Genomic DNA, 25,752 nt, shown 5'->3' with positions numbered 1-25,752 from the left:
AGCTTGCGGATAATGGTTTTCTCATGCATCTGCTGACCTTGTGTGATAGAGGTGTCAGGTTTGGAAGGTGTTGTCAAAGGAGTCTTGGCAAGTTTCTGCAGTGCATCTTGTAGATAGTACACACTGCAACCACTGTACATTGGTGGTAGAGGGAGTGAATGTTTAAGGTGATGGATGGATGCCGTTTAAACGGGCTGCCTGTACTACCAGGTGAGGACAGCAGATTTCCTTCCCTAAAAGGGATCTGTGCTGGGTTCCCTATTATTTGTCATTTATATGAACGACATAGATGACAATGTGGGGGGTAGGATTAGTAAGTTTGCGGATGACAGAAAGATTGGCTGGGTGGTTAACAGTGAGTTTGAGTGTCTTGGGCTACAGGAAGATTTCGACGGGATGGTCAAATGGGCAGATATGTGGCAGATGGAATTTAACCCTGAAAAGTGTGAGGTGATACACTTTGGAAGGAGTAATTTGACAAGGAATAATTCAATGAATGGCATGACACCAGGAAGTTCTGAGGAACAAAGGGACCTTGATGTGTGTGTCCATAGATCTCTGAAGGCAGAGGGGCATGTTAGTGGGGTGGTGAAAGAGGCATGTAGGACACTTGCCTTTATCAATCTTGGCATAGGTTACAAAAGTAGGGAGGTCATGTTGTTGTTGTATAGAACCTTGCTGACGCCACAGCTGGAGTACTGTGTGCAGTTCTGGTCGCTCCATTATAGGATGGATGTGATTGCACTGGAGGGGGTGCAGAGAAGATTCACCAGAATGTTGCCTGTGATGAAACATTTCAGTTATGAAGAGAGGTAGGAGAGACTTGGGTTATTTTCGTTGGAGCAGAGAAGACTGAGGGGCGACCTGATCGAGGTGCACAAGATTATGAGGGGCATGGACAGGATGGATAGGGAGCAGCTGTTCCCATTAGTTGAAAGGTCAGTCATGAGGGGGAATAAGTTCAAGGTGAAGGGCAGGAGGTTTAGTGGGGATGTGAGGAAAAACCTTTTTACCCAGAGGGTGGTGACAGTCTGGAATACGCTGCCCGGGAGGGTGGTGGAGGCAGGTTGCCTTACATCCGTTAAAAAGTACTTGGATGAGCACTTGGCATGTCATAACATTAAAGGCTATAGGCCAAGTGCTGGTAAATGGGATTAGGTAGGTAGGTCAGGTGTTTCTCACATGTCGATGCAGACTCAATGGGCTGAAGTGCCTCTTCTGCACTCTGTGATTTTTTGATTTTGATTCTGTGATTTCCAAAAGGCGTTCGATAAGTAACCGCACATAAGGCTACTTAATAAGAGCCCATGGTGTTGGGGGTCATACATTAGCATGGATAGAGGATTGGCTAACTAATAGGAGACAGAGAGTTGGGATAAGGGGGGCATTTTCTCTATGGCAACCTGTAACTAGTGGAGTGCCACAGGGATCAGTGCTGGGGCCTCATTTATTTACCATTTATATTAATGACTTAGATGAGGGAAGTGAATGTACTATCGCCAAGTTTGCGGATGACACAAAAAAAGGTGGGAAGCCAAGTGGTGAGGATGACACAAGGAGTCCATAGAGGGATATAGACAGGTTAAGTGAATGGACAAAAACTTGGCAGATGGAATATAGGCAGCTTTTTCCAGTCGGCGAGCGGGGGCAAGGCCTGCTTGCCGACGCGTACAATGACACAGGGTGACGTCGGGCATGCGTACTCAAGTATTTGCCATCATGTCCCTCAGTCTGTGTTGTCTCACTTAATCTCAATGCAGTCAATTGCCTTTAGTTCCACACAGACAGCATTAACAAAGGCAGTTCCTTTATGAACGTGATGGTTGGACGATGCACATGTAAACCTAGTGTCAGAGGATCATATAATGTGGTCTCATGAATATAGTTCTTGGAAGGTTATTGATTATCCTGATGCAGCTGCACTGAAGTCTGCTCTCTGTATATGTTATAGGTATTTATCATGATCCACATTTGGAGTAATTCCAACCAAGTGCACTTTTCAATAGCCTCCATGTAATGATTGTGAGCTTTGGGTTGCAGTTTAATTAATCATAAAGGACCAGAGCTTTTCATGCCTGCCTGCCTGCAGTGTTATCTCGTTACCATGTTTACAGCTGAACATTACTCTTTTATTAGTTCCCACTCTACACATGCATGATGCAGAGCAATGGAAATTGTTTGCACTTGGTGACATTTGAAATGTCTGCTGGACAGCAATGTGTCTGTCATGTTGTAGGTGTTGTCTAGCCTGATGATGCTAGCCTATTACATGTGTGGATGCTAGTTTCCACCTGAAGGTCTGGCTAGTGTGACTTGACAGAATCCCTATGTTAGGTCTTATAAGCATAATCGATATGGATCTCTCAATGTGACAGTGCAATAGTGTCTTAGGCTTCCTCATACATATCGCACTATGGTGGATTTAAAAAGTAGAGTGTGATGGGATGAGAGCAATGCCCCTGCACATCTCCTGAGTAATCCTCAGTACTTACGAGGATGCTAAGTTATCATTAAACGCTGCGTCAATACTGACTAGACCACATCTCTCCCAGATGCCAAGGCAATGCTGGGCATTAACTTGGGACGCTTCCAACGAAGGCAGGGTCATGAGTGCATCTCAATGATCACATGATGGTCCTGCTGAAGCACTCTCTGTGCTTACAAAGATAACCTAACTTACAGGTTCGCTTCCATGCTGTACAGTGACAGATCACATCATCCTGAAGAATGATGTCATCCTGGGGCCAATGTCAAGATGCGGCCTCACCATTAATCATGCTTGAGCGATAGCATTTGGAATGATCCTGCTGCCCGGATTTAGATCCATCTTCAGACGGTCAAGTGATAACCAGTGACTGATGATTTTCCTCCTTCTGCCACCTTTGCTAAGCTCCTTGTATCTGTGGACAAATATAATAGACATGATTGAACCTTACACTGGAATGCTCTCCCTCTATTGCCAAGCCAGGAAGCTGGTGTGACACCTGGGCCTGCCCTCATTTCAGACATGGCACCCCTTGTAACTGAAGCAAATCCCGAAAGTTCACAGATGGCTAAGCTTCCCCTTCCTACATGACTCCGCATTCACAAAGAGGCTTTGATCAGCCATGTGCCCTTACCCTCAGTCAACCTGCCTCCTTTAGTCTAGACATTAGTGCAGTGTCACACCAATTTCATGACGTCGAGCATTGTGGCCTTAAGCCATGACCATTCAAAAGATAATGTGGAGTTTTGTCTTGAGCTTAATGCTTATGTGCAGCAGGCTTATTTGTTTGATCCTCCTTCCTCCTTTACATGCCTCCGTGATGGACATGTAAGCAATCAGACTAAATCAAATCCTTAACGGATTCTCGCATGAATGTGCTCCATTACTTAAGGTGCCAAACTCCTTCAGTTGCCATTTGACACATGCCAACAGTTCTCAGCTGAGCTACGATCTGCATGATTTGAGCCAATAATTATTAGGGTGCCCTTCAATCAGCCTACAGTTGCAATCGATGACTCCTCCCACACACCCTGAGATCCTATCCTGGGCAATTTTTTTGAAGCGTTATTTTCCAACTACGTCATTTCTAGTTGTTAGTCAGCATGGTGATGCTGTGTTTTCTGTGGGTTTTCTGTGTTTTCTGACCAGGTTTCAACCTCCACCCTTACCCTCCAAGTCTCTCCTGTCCTCCTGTATCCTCACTGCATCCACATTCTCCTTCCTCTGATTGCTCTCCTGCCGCCCCCCACTGTTTCCCTAGAGCTAATTTTTATATATGTTGATATTCCTTTCCTCTCCCCTGAACCCTGAACTATTTAATGGAGATGTCCGCAGCATTTGTAGACCTAACCTCTCCCCTTTTTGATGCCACATGGACCAAAACTTTCAGGGTGCCCCTCACCCCCACTCCACCATGTGAGACCTTCCAATTCCACCCCTGCCCCATGACTTAACAACTCCCACTTTACAGGATGCAAATGTCTCCCCTGACCGTGATTGTGCCAACTGCTTCCCACTATGTATCCTCCAACCCTAAGGACCAACATCTGTAACAGACTGACAACACCCTGCACACCATGCTGTGCCCGACCAACGCTAACTAGAGTGGCCTTCTCCCTCCCAGGACTGAGACCAAGACAGTCAAGAAGCTTGACACTGTCCAGGACAAAGCAGTTCACTTGATTGGCACCACATCCACAAACATTCACATCCTCCACCATTGAGGCACAGTAGCAGTAGTGTGTACCATCTACAAGATGCACTACCGGAATTCACCAAGGCTCCAAAGACAGCACCTTCCAAGCACACAATCACTATCATCTAGAAGGACAAGGGCAGCAGATAGATGGGAACACCACCACCTGGAAGTTCCCCTCCAAGTCACTCACCATTCTGACTTGGAAATATATCGCCGTTCCTTCACTGGCACTGCATGCACCTACATCGCGTGGACTGCAGTGGTTCAAGAAGGCAGCTCACCACTACCCGTTCAAGAGAAACTAGAGATGGGCAATAAACACTGGCCCAGTCAGCAAAGCCCACATCGCCTGCATGAATTTAAAATACCAAGCGAGCCATGCAGAGCCCCCTAGCATGGCCCGTTCGGGCCCAGGACTGTCTTCTCAATTTTCCCTCGACAGTGTGGTTTCTATTATGACTTGGCAAATGATGTGTGCCATGAGGGAAACTTGATTCTGCTATCACAATGATTTTGCAATTTGTATTTATTTTGAGATGCGTGCACTGAATTCAGAAGTAATAAGTCCACCAAGACTTTTAGAGATTTTTAAAAAAAACTAAATTAAAATATTTATTAACAGAAGAAAAGATTTCAAGCACATACATAGGACTACAAATTACAACTATAGTAACTCATAAAATTCCAAATTAACCTGACACCCAGTTACATGCCTTTTAAGTCAATGGTCCAAACATAGATTTTAGATTTTGAACAGATCCAGCAAATTAACACAATACCCTGGATAATGGAATTCCAGATGACTTTTCCCCAGCTTCAGTTTTGGTAGACAGCAGACTTCTCCACAAATACTGGAGGCTTCATGAAGGCTGTTTCACATAACTCTGTTAGATCTCTCAATGCCTTCTTCTGACACATAGCCTCATTCTTCTTTATTTATGTTTATCTCTTCTAATATGTAAATTTTATTGTTTTATTCATCTTTGAAGCTGTATCCTCCTCACAATATAAAAACTTTCATGATGCTACTACTTATTGTCTGTAACCTTTGGGAAAAATAAACACATCCCTTGCTTATATGGCTATTTGTAAACAGACTGAGATCCCTTCGTCTATCTAAAAATGCAGATTCCCTTCATAGCTTACATGCTAAGCCAACATCCATGTCTATCAAACACCTAGCTTCTTCTGATGAGTCAAATCCTGCAATCTACTTGATTCCGAATGTAATTACATCAGACACAGACATACCTAACTATACTTACAGACATACCTAACTATAAACCTACTTCACAATAAATCAGAAAAATATTATGATAATTATTATACTTCCATGACAGTCTCAGCCCCAGGACTGTCTTCTGAATCTGCCCCCTACAGTGTGGCCTCAGCACCAGGACAGTCTCATATTACCCTCTGTACCTTTGACAACACCAGCCCCCACACTCCACAGTCATGCCCTTTCCCCCCCCACCGTGCTCCACTCACTCCCCTTCCCAGGCACGCCTCTGTCTTCTCCCTTCCTGCTGTAATTGTATCCCATGCAGCTTCTGAGAAGCACCTATATTTTGCAATGCTGCTGTTAAAGGTGAGCGAAAGAAGCATCTACATACTTCAAAGTTACTGGTGAAGTGACGGTCACTTATATACGGAAACAGACTATTCTTATTATCCGCTTGCAGGGCATTTAAATTTGAAAGTAGAACATGATTCTGGTGAGGTGCATTTTTAATGAGCATTCATGAGTTGTAGAGAGATGCAAACATGGTTCCTGACATGGATCAGTGAAAAGTCTTTATCCCACCATGGAGGTCAGGAGAACAAAATTGCAAACTGCAATTCCCTGCCGGTGGGAATCTGATTTTTGTCATCCTTACAAATTTTGTGCCCCTGCCCACCATGAGTATCCCCGCTACCAGGAACAGAAAATTCCACCCAATGGGTGCAAAAGCATAGGAGTTATAGTCAACCAAGATAAAGCTCTGGTTAGGCCACAACTGGTGAGGTCTTGTATCCAGTCTGCTCACCACACTTTGGGAAGGATCCTTGAGGAGATTTACCAGAATGGTTCCAGGGATGAGGAATTTTAGCTACAAGGATATATTAGAGAAACTTTGAGTCATTAACTTTCAAGCAAAGGAGATTCAGGGAAGATTTAATGGAGGTTTGTACGATTATGGCAGGTTTAAATAAGGTAGGAAAAGTAAAGCTGATCCCAACTGCTGATTGTGCAAAGTCTGGAGGACACAGATTTGTGGTTTTTGACAATAGATCCAGGGGGAATATGAGGAAGAACTTTTTTATGCAGCAAGTGGTATTGACCAGGAACTCACTGTCCACAAGGGAAGCAGAGTTGTTGAATGATTTTAAAAGGAAATTGGATAGGCTCTTGAAGGAAATAAACTTGCAGGGTAACAGGGATAGAATGGGATAATGGGGCTGGCTGGATTGCTCTATAAATTGTCGGTACGGGTTAAATTGGCCGAACTGCCCTCTATACCATTCGGAAAGTGTGCCACACAAGGAACTACGAAATGAAGTAGGTACATATAGCAAGCAATTAAAAAGGCAAATTGTGTGTTGGCTCTTATTGCTACAGATTTTTGGTGAGACCACATCTGGATAACTGCGCAGTTTTGGTCTCCATATCAAAGGAAGGATATACCTCCACTGGAGGTCATACAGCGAAGTTTGCTAGATTGCTTTCTGGGATCAGAGGACTGTCCTGTGGTGAGAAGCTGAGTAAATTGGTCCTATACTCTTTGGAGATTAGGAAAGTGAGAGGTGATCACATTGAAATATACAAGATTTGAAATGGTTTGAATGGGTAGACAGTGGGCATTTGTTCCTCTGACAGGAGAATCTAGAATTGAATTATTTAGGACTGACATGAGGAGAAATTTCTTCACTTAGAGATTTGCGAATCTTTGGAATTTGCTACGCTTGAGGGTTACGTATGCTCTGTTGTTGAGTCTTTTCAAGGCTGAGATAGATAGATTTTTGGTCTCACATGGAAATAAGGGATATGGGGAGGGGGCAGGAAAGTGGAGTTGAGGCAGAAGATCAGCCATGACTGGTGGAGCAGGCTCGAGGTGGCATATGGTTTACTTCTGTTCCTCATTCTTATGTCATCCAGTCCCTCTACACCTCCATCCCCACTAGAGCATAAATTCCCTTTACATCTACATCCAAAGCAGGATGTACAGAACCTCTAAACTTCCATCCTTCATAAGGACGTACAGTCCTTCGTTTGCCTCCTGTCCCCGTCAAGATGTGAAGTCTTTCTACACTTCCATCCACCACCAGATTAGCTTGAAATTTGTCTGCTTCCTTAAAAGGCAGCCCAACCAGTCTCCATTGAATGCCACCTGTCTGCACCTGGTTGTACATGTTTTTATAATTGAACAATTCTACTTCCTCCAAATGCAAGGTGTGAAACTTTGTGAACATGCATGTCTCCTACCTATAACTGTGGGCAAGATTAACGGCGAGTCCATAGATTCCCGCCCAAAGTCAATGGATTTTTGGCTGCTCTCCAAATTTTCTGGTCACATCTGTGCCCATTCCTGCCACAGAAGGGGCCAGAAGATCTGAGCCTGTATTTTTGTAGGATACAGTGAACATCGTTTTTCCAGTCCTACGCAGGCAGATGCATAATAAGGCCTTGTTCTGATGCATACATGACCGTTTTGGTACTGCTTCCTGTTCTTACTCTCAACTGGAGAATTTTTGTTAATTTAACTTTAAGTTTCCACCCCCACCCCCCCCCCCACTTCATGTCATAGAGTCACATAGTCATCATGGTGCAGTGAGCTACCCTTTGGCTATAGTGGTCCATATTTGACTTTTCCTTCCGTTCCTTGATTTTTTTTATCACCACAGCTACTTTGATTGGATACATCTTCCCACCCCACTTAGAACATAAGAAATATGAGCAGGAGTAGCTCATGTGGACCGGCGAGTCTGCCCCACCCTTCAATACGGCTGATCTTTGGCTTCAACTCCACTTTCTTGCCTACTCCTATTATTATTTGATTCCCTGAGAGACTAAAATCTGGCTGTCTCAGTCTGAAATATATTCAGTGATGAAGTATTCACAATCCTCTGCGATAGAGAATTCCAAAGATTCACAACCATTTGAGTGAAGAAATTTCTCCTCATCTCAGTCCTAAACGACCGCCCCTTGTCCTGAGACTGTGCCCCCATGTTCTATATTCCCCAGCCCCTTCAAAACCTTAAATACTGTAGATGCTGGAAATCTGAAACAAAAGCAAAAAATGCTGGGAAAACTCAGCAGTTCTGGCAGCATCTGTGGAGAGAGAAAAAAACAAAATTAATATTTTAAGTCCATATGACCCTTCTTTAGGGTCTGAAGAAGGGTCATATGGACTTGAAATGTTAAGTTGTTGTTTTGTCTCTCCATAGATGCTGTTAGACCTGCTGAGTTTTTCCAGCATTTTTTGATTCTTTTTCCTCCAAAATCTTGTATACTTCAATGAGATCACCTCTCATTCTTCTAAACTCCATAGAACATAGATCCAGTTTGCTCAGTGTGTCATTACAGGACAACCCTCTCAAGCTAGGAACCAAACTGATGAACCTTTGCTGTACTGCCTTCAATGCAAGTATATCATTTCTTAAATATGGAGAGCAAAACTGCACACAGTATTCTAGAAGTGCCCTCACCAAAGCTCTGTACAATTGTAGCAAGACATTTTTTATTATTGTGCTTCAATCCCCTAGCAATAAAGGCCAACATGTCATTTCCCTTCCTAATTAATTGCCACAGCTGCAGGCTAACTTTTTGTATTTCTTAGATGAGTACATCCAAGTCTCTCTGTGTTCATTTATAAGTTTTATGCCTTTCAAAAATATTCTGCTTTTCTATTCTTAGAAAGAAAATAACCTCACTCTTTCCACATTATTCTCCATCCATTACCTTGTTGCCCATGCATTTAGCCTATTTAGTGTCCTCACAGCTTGCATTCACACCTAGCTTTGTATCGCCAACAAACTTAGATACATTACTCTCTGACCATTTGTCTAAGTCATTAATTGTTATGATCTCAGCTGATGTTAATATTGGACAAGTCAGCTCACAGGGTGAAACCTGCCTTGGTAGATACTAACTTTGTTTTTTTTAGAAACCGTGGAGGTCAGTTACTGAAAATATTCATAAGAGTTTGCCAGCATACCATTAACACAAAGAATTCATTTATTAAACAAGAAAAAATACACAATATTACGCTAGACAAAAATGTTGGAAAAATTTCAATACAAGCACCAGAAAATGATTTAAATTCACACTATTCCTTTTATCCCAGAAACTCTTCCAGACATAGGATAAACTGTCACTATAAAGTAATGAATTAATCAGGAAAAGTCAGAATGATTTTGTTAGGGGAAGGTCATGTCTCAGGGATAATCAGAATACTTTTGTTAGGGGAAGGTTGTGTCTTACTAATTTAATCAACATTTTTGAGGAAGTAACAAGGAAGATGGATGAGGGTAGCGCAGTGGATGTTGTCTACATGGATTTTATTAAGGCATTTGACAAGGCAGACTGGTCAGGATGAAAAGCTTCGACAAAATGTCATTTTCATTAATACTCAATTTCTGTATTACAAAACGATTATTGGAGTTCTTTAAGGAAGTAACAAGCAATATGGATAAAGGGGAAACTGTGGATTTAGATTTCCAGAAGGCATTTTACAAGGTGCCACATCAAAGTTTACAACAAAAAAAGGGCTCATGGTTTGGGGGATAACATATTAGCATGGAGTGGGATTGGTTAGCTAACAGGAAACAGAAAGTAGGCATAAATGGGTCATTCCCAGATTGTCAAAATGTGATGAGTGGAGTGCAACAGGGACAGAGCTGGGGCCTCAACTATTTACAATTTATATCAATGACTTGGATGAAGGAACCGAACGTATGGTTGCTAAATTTGCTAATGACCTAAAGATAGGTAGGAAATTAAATTGTGAAGAGGGCATAAGAAACCTGCAAAGGGACATCGATAGGTTATGTTAGTGGGCAAAAATTTGGCAAATGGAATATAATATGGGAAAATGTGAATTTGTCCCCTTTGGCAGGAAGAGCAGAAAAGCAGCATATTATTTAAATGGAGAAAAACTGTAGAACTTTGGGGTACATAGGGATCTGGGCGTCCAGGTACATGAATCACAAAAAGTAAGTATGCAAGTACAGGAAGTGATTAGACAGGCAAATAGAATATTGTCATTTATTGCAAGGGAAATGGAATATAAAATTAGGAAAGTTTTGCTACAGTTATACAGGGTGTTGGTGAGACCACATCTGGAGTACTGTGTACAGTTTTGGTCTCCTTATTTAAGAACGGATCTTTGGAACTCCCTTCCCTGGAGTGTGGTGGAGGCAGGGTCATTGAATGTTTTTAAGGCAGATGTAAATTCTTGACTAACAAGGGAGTCAAAGGTTATCAGGGGCATGCGGGAATGTGGGGTTGATGCCACAATCAGTTCAGCTGTGATTTTATTGAACGGTGGAGCAGGCTCAAGGACCTGAATGGCTTACTGCTGCTCATAATCCATCTGCTCATTTGTTGCATGATCACTTTCCCTAATACATTCTTGTTATAACTGCAGCCACTGAGATTTGCAATTGTTGACATAACATTTATTTCCTCTGCAGAAGCATTCTCAAAGGATTGACACTTTTACCAAGTTTTCCCTGAAATCTGTTCAGCAAAGGATGTCATCAACAAGCCTTCAGATCCATGGCTACAGGTTTGTTATATTTAGTGTTATCAAAATAAAACAACACAATGTTCAGAGCTTATTCAGACCTTTCTGCAATGCTCGAAGAATTGGAATCGGTTTTGTACCATAGGACTGAATTTTCATACCAGCCGGCGTCAGATGTATTCGGTGGTGTGAGTAGACAATATGGCGCGATCGGTTTCACAATGGCATGAAACCAGTTCCCAATTGTGCGCTCAGCTCACTGATGGTGGGCTTCGTTCCCCACCATCGGATGTCAGGAACCTCATTGTAACACATCAGAAATCATTATTAGGCCTGCCTGTCAGACCATCCACGTCGGCAAAAAAACATGCTTACCTGTTTCACAATAGCACATAAGCGACGTGCACTTGGCAGGCAGCAATTCGCTCAGGACTTGAGCTTTTTTTGTCTACCTTGCTTCCGTCAGCACTCGCAGTCATAATGCCAGGCTTCACAGATAGCACCACATCACTTTTAGGGGGGGCTCACAGCAGGTCTCTACTTATCAGACCAAGGTGACTTTTCAATGGCTGCAGGGCTAGGGCTTACTTGGCGAAGGGGGAGAAATGGCCTCAGGCAAGGGAAGAGGCTGCAAGATGAGGGATGTACTTGGGAAGGAGGATAATCCAGGGTGTGTGTGGGGGGCACATGTTGATCTGTGCAAGTAGCCTCAAGATGGTGAGGGCTAAGGAGGCAGTCTCCAGAGGAGAGGAGGAGATGTGAGGGCATGTGCGTGAGAATGGGTAGTGATGTCCCTTGAGTTGGCAGTGAGTGAGATACCAGTGAATGTGTGATGGGCTTGTGAGTGTGTGAGTTTAGAGTGATGAGATGGTTGCCATGGCTGCACAGATGAGATAATTCATCCTCCATCTGCATTGGATGGCCACGCTCTTCCATGCAACATTGGCTCTGACCATCACTGCCATCGCCCACCAAGCCGGGCTGGTAATGTAGCAGTGGCCAGAGTGGGGATAGAGGTCACCACAGCAGGCCTCCACGGTGTCCAAAGGTCACTTGAGGGCTGCAGTCTTCTTGCCTTTCAGGGCCATGCCTTCTTTGCTGCAGTCCTGGGCTGGAAGCACTGAGCGCAGCTGCAGTTTAAGTGTGGTGCCTGGCATGATGAAGCGGCGAGGTGATGGCATAGCAGACAAATCGGAGCCCGCCCGCCATAAAAACGGCATGGTTCCTGGGAATGCATAAGTAATGTGGTGGGTTTGGGATGTTATGGTGTGAAAACCCGGCATCGCGGCCGGAGGGTAAAACGGGACAGGTAAAACGTAGTTTACGCATTTAGTGCAAATCTGGGACGATTCTGCCCGTAATGTCTTACATCTCAACTTTTCATACCTCTTTTCTCTTTTTCTATTTGATTGATTACTCGTCTCACCACCCAATGCCCGTTTTATAGATTAATCCTTTATCACTACTTTGAATTTGGTCATCTGTCATCTACAGTTGTCATGTCAGCCATTCATCACAGAGCTGCAGCTTCACCACTGCGGCACCTGACCCTTTTCTCCTGCTCCCTGTCCTATCATTACAAAATTTATTAGTGTCCATGTATCAGAAATAACTTTAATGCCCCACAGCTGCCATGTGCCCTCATATTCTTCTTTCATTGCTCTGTGGGTTAGTTTACAGTTACGCATGTTTGCTAAGTTAATAGACTGTTAACAAGACACCATTGAAAGCTGAATAAATTTTATCTATTTAATAATTTGACTTAATGTAGTTAACAAATAATCACACCTTTGTCTTTGATTAACAACTAGCTTCTCCAAATATCTCCACAATAGCCTGGAGTCAGCACTGCTGCCATATCAGTTGCGAAGGATACGGATGTAACAAATTATTTACCTTCCTATTCTTTATATTTTGCTATTAATAAAGGTAAAAGATGTCAGTACTGAGGAATGGAAGGCTTCTACTCACAGGTCAGCTTAGTACAGCAAAATGTTGGAACACATTTAAGGTTATGGGCAAGAGATACTGGGGGGTTGTGAGTAAGAACTTTTTTACACAGTGAGTGGTAATGACCTAGAATTTGATGCTACGAGGGCACTGGAAATGGAGATAGTGAAAGGTTTCAAAAGGAAACTTGCAGGGGAATGGGACTGGCTGCACTGCTCTACTTCTGTGCCATCATGACTCGAGAGCAGCTTCCTACAATCTGCTTGAGATTGAGGGAAATATTGAGGGAGGACCAGAGGACAGTGAATGCAGAGTAAGATTGATATCATTGAGGATACCTCTGCCCTTCCTCAGAAGAATGCCTCCACTACACTGGTATGGTATTTCACTATTACCCGCAACAGTCCTTCAACTTATCTGAGTTAGATAGTGAGTTAGTGCTAAATTGTGCTGTAAAACCATTTCCAATAGGAACTGGATCAAAGGTTTCAAAAGCTCGTTTCAAGCAGCCAACAAATGTACATATAGAAACTGACCTATCCACAGATAATGATGTGGCAGCGGTAGCATTTAGAAAAAGAGAGGGCCAAGAATTTTTGTGAACACACAAATTAGGAGAAGGAGTGGGCCATTCAGTGCCTTAAGCTTGCTCCGCCATTTGATATGATCATGGTTGATCTGATGTGGCCTCAACTCTGTTGGACAATTGGAAGGGCTATGAACATGTACATGATGAGGAATACTGGTATGAGGTGACCTTGGTTGTGACTGAGACTAAGTGAGTTGGCAAGTTGGAGAAGTGGCTGTGAATACGGGCCAGAGAGTTTATATGGAGAAAAATATTGAGGGAGGACCAGAGGACAGTGAATGCAGAGTAAGATTGATATCATTGAGGATGAAGAGTTCCTCAGTGAAGAGGCTGAAGGAGTGAGAAACTGGGTGAGTGTGGTAAAGTGGAGTGTTATGTACCTTTAAGAGAAGGTAGTTAATTGACCATGGGACTGTATTGACCAGTTGCTACTTGGGTAACAGGAAGCCTAGAACTGAAGGTGATTGAAAAAGCACACATGGACTCCTGTTCCAATAAGCCACCAGTGTTTGTTCAGTTAATCTGTCTCTCTCTGCCTATATTGTTTCAAGCACCAACTAATGTATTAATGTCAAGGGCGCAGCTAACGTTCGCCAGACAAAGCGAACCTGATAACCAAAAACACAAAACTGGCGACGAGGATAAACCGGATCCATTGATGGCAATCAAGAAAGCCGTGGTACGCCAGTTACATTACTTCGCCACTACCTTGAAATCTGTTTGAAAGCTCAGTCTCCTTAGTTATCAAATATGCTGCTGTTTGGGCATCTTGAACCATTTGATCCTGTTTCTGATGACTGGTCTCATTACGTTGAACGCTGAGCGTTCCTCTTTACTGCTAACAACATTGCGGGGGAGGACAAGAAGAGGGCAATTCTTTTGTCAACATGTGGGAGCAAAATGTATGGGCTGATCCGCAACCTCACATCACTTAACACCCCTGATACAAAGATTTTCGAAGAATTAGTAAACATTGTAAAAAAACACTTGAAGCCAAAACCCTTAGCAACTATGCAGGGTTTTAAATTCAATTCGAGGAATAGGCTTCCAGGAAAGACAATCACAGAATCACAGGATCACAGTGCAGAAGAGGCCCTTCGGCCCATCGAGTCTGCACCGACACGTAAGAAACACCTGACCTACCTACCTAATCCCATTTACCAGCACTTGGCCCATAGCCTTGAATGTTATGACGTGCCAAGTGCTCATCCAGATACTTTTTAAAGGATGTGAGGCAACCCGCCTCCACCTCCTTCCCAGGCAGTGCATTCCAGACCGTCACCACCCTCTGGGTAAAAAAGTTTTCCTCACATCCCCCCTAAACCTCCTGCCCTTCACCTTGAACTGGTGCCCCCTTGTGACTGACCCTTCAACTAAGGGGAACAGCTGCTCCCTATCCACCCTGTCCATGCCCCTCATAATCTTGTACACCTTGATCAGGTCGCCCCCTCAGTCTTCTCTTCTCCAATGAAAAGAACCCAAGTCTATCCAACCTCTCTTCACAACTGAAATGTTTCATCCCAGACAACATCCTGGTGAATCTCCTCTGCACCCCGTCCAGTGCAATCTAATCCTTCCTGTAATGTGGCGACCAGAACTGCACACATTATTCCAGCTGTGGCCTCACCAAGGTTCTAAACTACACCAACATGACCTCCCTGCTTTTGTAATCTATGCATCGATTGATAAAGGCAAGTGCCCCATATGCCTTTTTCATCACCCCACTGACATGCCCCTCCGCCTTCAGAGATCTATTGACACACACGCCAAGGTCCCTTTGTTCCTCAGAACTTCCTAGTGCCATGCCGTTCATTGAATACTTCCTTGTCAAATTACTCCTTCCAAAATATATCACCTCACACTTTTCAGGATTAAATTCCATCTGCCACTTATCTGCCCATTTGACCATCCCGTCGAAATCTTCCTGTAGCCCAAGACACTCAACCTCACTGTTGACCACCCAGCCAATCTTTGTGTCATCCGCAAACTCACTAATCCTACCCACTACATTGTCATCTATGTCGTTTATATAAATGACAAATAATAGGGGATCCAGCACAGATCCCTGTGGTATGCCACTGGACACAGGCTTCCAATCACTAAAGCATCCTTCTGTCATTACACTCTGCCTCCTACAACTAAGCCAATTTTGAACCCACCTTATCAAATTACCCTGTATCCCATGTGCCTTTGCCTTCTTTATAAGTCTCCCATGTGGGACCTTGTCAACGGCTTTGCTGAAATCCATATAAACTACATCAACTGAACTACCCTCATCTACACACCTGATTACCTCCTCAAAAAATTCAATCAAATTTGTTAGGCATCCCTCTGTCAAGGCAAAGCCATGCTGACTATCCCTGATCAAACCTTGCCTCTCCAAATGGAGATTGATACTCTCCTTCAGAAATTTCTCCAATAGTTTCTCTACCACTGACGTGAGACTCACTGGCCTGTAGTTCCCTGGCTTATCTCTATAACCCTTCTTACATAGTGGAGCCACATTAGCTGTTCTCCAGTCCTCTGGCACCTCCCCCATGGCTAGAGAGAAATTAAAAATTTGGGTCAGACCCCCTGTGATCTCCTCCCTTGCCTCCCTCAGCAGCCTTGATCACAAATAATCTGGACCTGGAGATTTGTCCACTTTTAAGCCTGCCAACACCTCCAATACCTTGTCACTCCCTATATCAATTTGCTTAAGAACCTCGCAGTCGCTCTCCCGGAGTTGGATACCTTCATCCTCATTCTCTTGGGTGAAGACGGACCTGAAATATTCATTCAACACTCTAACGATGTCCTCTGGCTCCACCCATAGATTTCCCCCTTGGTCCCTAATGGGCCCTACTCTTTCCCTTGTTATCCTCTTCCCATTGATATACTTATAGAATATCTTGGGATTTTCCCTAACTTTTACCAGCCAGAGCTTTCTCATATCCCCTCTTTGTTCTCCTAATTGCTTTCTTAAGCTCCACGCTGCACTGTCTGTACTCCACTAATGCCTCTGCTGATTTGCTTCCCTTGTACCTGCTAATAGCCTCTCTTTTCCTTCTCATTGTAACCTGAATATCTCTGGTCATCCATGGTTCTCTGGGCTTGTTACTCCTTCCTATCACCCTAGAGGGAACATGTTGAGCCTGTACCCTCCCCATTTCCTTTTTGAACACCGCCCCCACCCCCCACCACTGTAACTGTTCCCAGTCTACTTTGGCCACATCCTACCTTATTTTACTAAAATCCACTCTCCCCCAATCCAAAACATTTTTTTGCAACTTGTCGATTTCTTTGTCCATAACAACTTGAACTGTACCATGTTGTGGTCGCTATCATTTAAATGCACGCCCACGACCACCTCAGCCACCTGTTCGGCTTCATTCCCCGGAATTAGGTCCAGCAATGCATCATCCCTTGTTGGACCCTCTACATAGTGACCTAAAAAGTTCTCCTGTACACATTTAAAGAAATCCACTCCATCCAAGCCCTTAACACTATGTCTATCCCAATTAATGTTGGGAAAGTTGAAATCACCTAATATAATTACCCTATTGTTATTGTTTTTACACACCTCCACAAATTGTGCACATATTTGCTCCTCAATTTCCCGCTGACTATCTGGGGGTTCATAATAAACACCTAAAAATGTGGTTGCCCCTTTCTTATTCCTAAACTCTACCCACAAAGCTTCATTCGATGCCCCCTCCAAGATATCATCTCTTCTTACTGCAGTAACGGACTCCTTAACTAATAGTGCAACGCCTCCTCCTCTTTTACCCCTTCCCCTGTCTTGCCTGAAGATTCTATATCTCGGAATGTTGAGCTACCAATCCTGCCCTTCCCTCAAGCACGTCTCAGTGATGGCTACTATATCACAATTTCAAGTGTCAATCCTCACCCCTAACTCATCCGTTTTACCTGTAATACTTCTGATATTAAAGTAGAGGCCATCCAGCCTTGCCTTACTTCCTTGAAGCTTATTGCAGCTGTACTCCCTCTGACTTGATTGTTTTACTGCACTATGATGTGTCCCTATTCTGCTAACATTCTGTGTCCCCTCCCCCTGCTGAATTAGGTTAAACAGCACTAGCAAACCCGGCCGCAAGGATTTTAGTCCCGCTCTGGTTCAGATGTAGACCGTCCCACTTGTACAGGTCTCACCTTCCCCAGAAACGGTCCCAGTGATCTAGGAATCTAAAACCCTCCCTCCTGCACCAACTCTTAAGCCATGTATTCATCTGTGCTATTCTCCTATTTCTGAGCTTGCTAGCACGTGGCACTGGGAGTAATCCAGAGATTACAACCCTTGCTTTTTAGTCTACTGCCCAACTCCCTGAATTCTTGTTGCAAGACCTCATCCCTCTTTCTACCTATGTCATTGGTACCAATGTGTACCATGACCTCTGTCTTATCACCCTCCCCCTTCAGGATGCCCTGCAGCCGTTCAGTGACATCCTGGACCCTGGCACCAGGGAGGCAACATACCATCCTGGAGTCACTTTGATGGCCACAGTAGCATCTATCTGTTCCCCTGACTATAGAATCCCCTATTACTATTGCTCTTCCTCCCTTCCTCCACTCCTGTTCACACAGGCTGCTTATGGTGCCAGAAGCTTGGCTCTGTCCGCACTCCCTGGAGGAACCAGCGCCCTCATCAGCCTCCAAAATGGAATACCGATTTGCGAGCAGGACCCCAGGGGACTACCTGCCAGTTTCTCTTGGACTGCCTGGTGGTCACCCATTCCCTTCCTTCCTCAAGTCCCTTCATCTGCGGTGTGACCACCTCTCTAAATGTACTATCCATGGTGCTCTCAGACTCGCAGATGCTCCACAGTGTCCCCAGCCGCCATTCCAGCTCTGAAACCCGAGCTTCCAGGAGCTGCAGCTGGACACACTTCCTGCACACATGCTGGTCCCAGGCACTGGAAATGTCCCTGGCTTCCCACATGGAGCATGAGGAGCATACCATGGCTTTGAGCACTCCTGCCATGACTTATCCCTTTAAATGAAACCTTTTAAATCAATCACTCTCGGGCCCTTCTTTCCTGATCCTCGTTACTGCAGAGAATACAAACTGTAAACCACAAAAAAACCTTAAACTATAAGCGATTAAAGTAGTAAATACCTTACCCACTACTTACCAGTGATTCCTTTCCATTGTAGCCTCTACTGCTGCAGCACACTCTGAAGGTTTAAGAAGTTGGATAGCAAGGAAAAACTGCAATTAGCACCTCGTCCCCTATGCACCGAATTCCCACTTTGCACCAGATTCCGAATACCCACTTTGGCTGTGCCCCACTCAGAATGTGCTCACTCTCAGAATGTGCTCGCTGGTTATGTAGCTGCTTTAAAGGAACTAATGGAATATTGATAATCCGGAACTTCAATGAATGGCATGTTAAGAGGCCAATTGATAAATGATCACTTGCAGCAATGGGACTCATGTTCTCGGTGGGGGGTGGGGGGGGGTGGGGGGGTGCGGGTGGGCCTCCGCATCCTTCTCTGTTGCTTCCGTCAGAACTACCCCATGTGGAATTCAGAATGATGCTATTCAAAAGCGATTGCTGTCTGAAACTAATCTAGACTTCAGTAAGGTGTTAGAATTGGCAATAGCCATGGAGGGCGCTGTTAGAGACTCGGAGGTAATAAAAGCTACACAAAAGGGCGTCGTCCATCTTGTAGGGTGGGAAACATCAGTAACAAAAGAGGCAAAAATGTCAGACTCCACAGAAAAGCAGGGAATGCCCACTATGTACAGACCATTGAAGAACAACAGTACTAACAGTGAAAACATTAGTGAAAGAAATGCATCCAGGCAGCCTGAAAGCGATTGACAGTTCAGAAATATTGAATGTTTTTTCTGCCACCACAATGGTCACATAATGTGGCACTGTCAAGATAGGCTGAGACAACATTTCAAAAACAAAGGTAGAAATCATGAAATCTGTCTCATTGGAGAACCAGAGGAAGCAGACTGTGACATCTATTCATTATATAACCTAAAAAAGTGTCTAAAACTGAACTAATCCAGGTAGTCATAAGTCAATGAGCAACCCATCAAGATGGAGGTTGATACTGGGGCATCAATGTCTGTCATAGGAGAACTTATGTTCAGACACTTGAATAAAGGAGTCCATCCTTTAAGGTTGGAAGAATCAGACACTAAATTAAAAACATTTACAGGCAAAGAAATAAGAGTGAAAGGGATATGTCAAATCCCCTGGTCCCATATGGGGATCTGTCTGCAAATTTACCCCTTATAGTAGCAGCTGGGGGGGGCCCCAGTTTAATTGGTCGCAGTTTGTTCAAAAAGATTAAATTGCAATGGCCCGAGATTTTTAAAATCATAATGAGAAACTTACAGGAATTGTCACAAAAGTACGTTTCCATTTTCAGTGACAATCTAGAAAGGATTCCTGGGCTAGAAGCCTTAAAATCTAGGTAGACCCTAACGCAGCCCCCAGATTTATCAGAGCCAGACCAGTCCCTTATGCTCTACAGGACAAGGTCGAGACCAAGGTAAACAGGCTGGAAATGTTGGGTATCTTACAACTGGTGTAATTTTCCGAGTGGGCAGCACCCATAGCACCTGCACTGAAGCCGGACCAAACTGTTCACTTATGCGGTGACTATAAGTTAACTGTAAACAGAAAGGCCAAACTTGATAGACACCCGATACCGAAGATTGACAAATTATATTTGAAATTGGCAGGATGCACCACACATTCAAAACTCGACATGAGTCATGCCTACCAGCAGGTAAAATTGGAAGAAGGCTCGAGGGAATTTGTGACCGTCAATACACATCGAGGATTGTATCAATGTATCAATGTATCATTGTATCAATGACCCTTTGGGGTCTCATCGGTGTATGCTATTTTCCAGCATACCAAGGAAAATCTGCTTCAGGGACTGCCCCAGGTCATTGTTTATCTGGATGATGTCTTGGCACTGGACGAACTGACGATGAACACTTAGCGAATTTGGAGGAGGTGTTGAAATGCTTCTCACAAGCAGGGATGTGCTTGAAGCATGAGAAGAGGTAGTTTACTTAGGCCATAAGGTTGACACGCAAGGCCTGCTTCACGTGAAAGAAAAGGTCAAGGCTATTCACGAGGCACCTGCACCGAGAAACACTTCAGAACTAATGGCCTTCTTAGGAATGATAAACTATTGTGGGTGATTCTCCCAAACCTATCAATCGTACTGGTTCCATTATACGCAATGCTTAAGAAAAACCATAAATGGATTTGGCAAGCTCCACGCCGGGATGCATTTCTGAAGATAAAGCAACTGTTAGATCATCGATCCTACTGGTTCACTTTGAACCAAAGAAAGAATTGCTTTTAACTTGCCCTAATGTAGTAGGGGCTGTACTTTCACATCGGATGGCAGAAGGCCCTGAACAACCCATTGATTATACATCTTGTGCACTCAGTGCTGCGGAGTGATGATATTCTCAAATTGAGAAGGAGGACTTGTCTGTTGTGTTTGGTTTTCAGAAATTTCATCAATACCTCCACAGTTGCCATTTTCACATTATATCAAACCACAAGCCTCTGCTGGAATTATTTGGAGAGGATAAGGCGATACCCCCCCATCGCACCTACTCTCATCCAGAGGTGGGCATTGATACTGGCTGCTTACGAGTACATTTTTATTCACCAACCGGGAAGCTAGATTGCACATGCTGACGCGCTGAGCCACCTCCCCCTGCCAGACAACCACGTGAAGCTTCCAATTTCCCAGGAACTTGCCTTAGTACTAAATTTTTTGGCTTCCTGCCCTGTCAAGGCCAAACAAATCTGTGAGTGGACAAGCCAAGATCCGCTTTTATCTCACATCTGAGAGCAGGTCTTGAATTGGATGGTCAGGCGAGTCAAACTCGGATGACGTGAAGCCTATTTCAATCACAGATATGAGCTCACCTGCCAGGACAGCATATTGCTCTGGGGAGGGTGAAGGCCATTACTGGCCGAATTACATAGCGCTGACCCTAGCATTAGTTGGATGAAGATGCTCGTGCGCAGCTACTTGTGGTGGCCAGGGATGGACATGGACATCGAAACCTTAGTCAAAAGTTGTCTTCAATGCCAGACTACCCCTCTTCGCTCCATTGCACCCCTGGGAATGGGCGGCCATGGGTGTCCCTCCACGTCGACTATGTGGAGCCCTTCTTGGGCATGATGTTCCTTTTACTAATAGACGCCCACTCCAAGTGGATGGATGTCTATGAAGTCCAGTCTGCTGCTACAATAGACCGTTTGTGACAGAGGTTTGCAGTGCACGGGTTACCAGAGGTGCTCAAGTCAGACAACAGGATTGCATTTACCAGCGGGGAATTCCACAGGTTTATAACCCTCAACAAAATAACTTATATCAAAACCTTGATTTACCATCCCACCTCTAATGGTTTGGCTGAGCGGGTGGTCCAAACTTTTAAGTCCTGGATGAAAAAGCGGGACAGGGATTCCATCAGCACCAGATTGTCATGGTTCCTGTTCAGAAACCGCACGCTACATACACGACCACCGGTGTTGTCCCCACTGAATTACTAATGAAGAAATGTTGCCACATCCGTCTAACTCTTATCAGGCCAAATTTAGGCGGCGGGGAGTGGGGGAGGAGGGGGCGGTGCTGGGGGGGGGGGGCAGGGTGGGGGGTTGGTGGAGAGAAGTCAAAGTGTCCAGAAGGTTAGACATGGTGGCCATAATGTGGTTGACTGTTAACTGCCCTGTGAACAAGGGCAATTAGGGATGAGCAATAAATGCTGGGCTACTCAGCGATGCCCACATCCCATGAATGAATATTTTAAAAAAATCATAAAAGAAATTTCATGGTGGGAGACACAGTTCTCGCAAAGAACTTTAGAGATGGGCCCAGTTGGCTATTAGGCGGAGTGAGTGTCATGACAGTGAATGGCCGAATAATTAGAGGACATGTGGATCATCTCCATAGAAAAAAGACAGTCCCATAAGAAGGAATGCCGTCATCATTTGTGTTTGAGTCTGCACCGCACATGGAAGAAATGTCACGTGATTTGGAAGTACCCGTGGGGCCTATTGGTCCTGAGAGGGTCAAAAACACAAACTTGCTCACTTCCACCGAAGAGGCTGTTGGCAGTCGACCCCTGGAAAGGGGATCTCAGAAAACCAGCTGAGGCCATTGAGCTACATTGCTTGACATGTCGGTGGATGCCTCCTGACAAACCTGACTTGTAAATAGTTATTCATGTAAATAATTGGGATGTTCTGAAGATTGTCAATTGCACTTTCAAGTAAAGGGCGAGGGATGTGGTAAAAGAGAATGTAGTTAATTGACCATGTGACTGTATTGACCAATTGCTACACAGTGTGGGCTACCTGGGTAATAGGAAGTCTAGAGCTGGAAGTGATTGAAAAGCACACACAGACCCCTGTTCTTAGTTCCAATAAACCACCAGTGTTTGTTCAGTTAATTGGTCTCTCTCTGCCTATATTGTCTCAAGCACCAACTAATGTGTTAATATCAAGGGCACAGCTAGCGTTCGCCAGACAAAGCGAACCTGATAACCAAAAACATAAAAGTGAGAAACTTGAGATGCAGCTTCAGTGACACTACAAAAGAAAGATTGGTGTCAACACAAGCAGAAAGAAGAATATGTCAGAATTTTGGGAACGAGGAAACTGGCAAGCAAGACCTCACAGGTAATAATTTCTGAATTACTCCCAGTACCATGTGCAAGTGAGTATAGAAACAGGAGAATAAAGTTAATGAATGTGTGACTGGAAATCTTTTGGATTTGGATTGGAACCAGCTCTGGGGGAGATGGAACCTGTATACCGGACAGGTAACACCTAAATAGAGCTGGGATCAAATCCCTTGTGATGCTATTTGGGAGATTTAAACTAATTTTTCGGAGGTGTGAGAACCAGGAGATAATATCAGAGAAAATACCAAGGTGCAAAAAGTACTGGGAAAGACAGATAGCACTGGAATAGGAAATAGTAAAGTATGAGAGGGGTTCAGAGTGAGGGAAAAAATAATAAAGTCGAAAATAGGGTTACTCTGCACGTATTTGAATGTGTGGAGTGTGGTAAATAAGACTGGTGAGTTTCAGGCACAGATTGCCATGTTTACACGTGATGTTGTGACTAAACAGAGACCTGGCTCAAAGAAGGGTAGGACTGGGTATTAAATGTTCCTGGATTCAAGGTGTTCGAAAGGAAGGAAAGAGGTAGGGTTGCAATTATTGATTAAAGAGACCTTTGCGTGCTGGAGAAGGAGGATGTCCCAGAGGGGTAAAGAACAGAATCTAGTTGGCTGGAACTAAGGAACAAAAACAGTGCAATTACAGCACATTGATTAGTGTAGTCTATAGGCCACCAACTAGTGGGAAAGATACAGAGGAGTAAATTTGCAAGGAAATTACAGAAAGTTGCAAGAATTATAGAGTAATTATAATGGGGAACCTTTAATTATCTGAATATACACTGGGATAGTAGTAAAATAAAGGACAAAGAGAAGGGAAAGAATTCCTAGAGTGTATTTAGGACAATTTTCTATCGAATTTGTTTCCAGTCCAACAAGAAAGGATGCACTGCTTGACTTGGTTCTTGGGAAGGAGGTGGGTCAAGTGGATCAAGCATCAGTAGGAGAACATTTAGGGGACAGTGATCATTGTATAATAAAGTTTAGGTTGGCTATGGAAAAGGACAAAGAACAATTCAGAGTAAGAATAATTAACTGGGGGAAATCCAATTTCAAGGGGGTGAGAATGGATCTGGGCCAAATAAATCGGAATCAAATGTTGACAAGTAAAACTCCCACTGCTGCTGACGACATTCAAACCAGCCTTTCGAGCCAGTGCCTTTAAGTGCATCATTAACATGGCTGGATGATCTGGCAGGGCAGACAACAGACTAGATGCCATGTCCAGACTCCTGATGTCAAGCTGCAATCTTATAAGACCCTAAGGCAGAAGTAGGTCATTCAGCCCATCGGGTCTGCTTGACCATTCAATGAGATCATGGCTGATCTGATAACCCTCAACTCCATTTTCCTGCCTTTTCCCCATAACCCTTGATTCCCTTACTGATTAAAAATCTGTCTATTTCAGCCTTGAATATACTTAATGACCCAGCCTTTACAGTTCTCTGTGATAAAGAATTCCACAGATTGACTACCCTCTGAGAAAAGAAATTCCTCCTCATCTCCATCTTAAATGGGCAACCTCTTATTCTGAGATTATGCCCTCTGGTCCTAGACTCTCCCACAGGGGAAACAACCTCTCAGCATCTATCCTGTCAAGCCTCCTAAGAATCTTATATGCTTCATTCTTCTATACTCCAATGAGTACAGGCCCAACCTACTCAACCCTCCTCATAAGAAAATCCATCCATACCAGGAATCAACCTAGTGAACCTTCTTTAGACTGCCTCCAATGCCTGTATATCTTTCCTTAGATAAGAGGACCAAAACTGTTCACAGTATTCTAAGTGTGGTCTAACTAGTACCTCATATAGTTTTAGCAAGACTTCCCTATTTTTATACTCCATTCCCTTTGAAATAAAGGCCAACATTCCATTTGCCTTCCCTATTATCTGCTGAACTTGTATGTTAGCTTTTGGTGATTCATGCACAAGGACTCCCACATCCCCCTGTGCAGCAGCTTTCTGCAGTCTTACTCCATTTAAATAATATTCAGCTCCTCCATTCCTCCTGCCAAAGTGCATAACCTCACATTTTCCCACATTATATTCCATCTGATAAGTTTTTGCCCACTCACTTAACCTGTCTATATCCCTCTGTAGACTCCTTGCCTTCCCACCTATTTTTGTGTCATCCACAAACTTGGCAATAGCACATTCACTTCTCTCATCCAAGCCATTAATATATCTTGTAAATAATTGTGGCGCCAGCACTGATCCCTGTGGCACTCCACTACTTACAGGTTACAACCCTGCAGTTACAACCCTGCAGATGGCACACCACACTCTCTGGCCACTGCCTCCTATTGGCCCACTGTCAATAACAGGAAAACCTGAGGATTGGCAGGGGGACATGGGGTGGAATTTTCCATTCTGGAGACAAAGTGCAGTGACGAGCGGGATAGTCAGCATGATTCCCACTGGGTAGTGTGGCAGTTTGTCACGCCAGATTGTCAGCTTTTCAGCTCATCGTTTATGCATAAAAGAGCTGCTCGTCGAATCTCGTGGCAGGCCGGGCTGAAATTTGTCCACCCCACCATTACCTCATGGGGTTGAAGATACGGCCACCTATTTAAACAGCACCCACACACACATTCATTCTCTGCAGAACAGGACTTGTGGCA

The sequence above is a fragment of the Carcharodon carcharias genome, chromosome 14, assembly GCF_017639515.1.
Source record: "Carcharodon carcharias isolate sCarCar2 chromosome 14, sCarCar2.pri, whole genome shotgun sequence".
NCBI lineage: Eukaryota > Metazoa > Chordata > Chondrichthyes > Lamniformes > Lamnidae > Carcharodon > Carcharodon carcharias.
The sequence above is the reverse complement of the archived record's forward strand: the minus strand, read 5'-3'. Positions refer to the sequence as shown.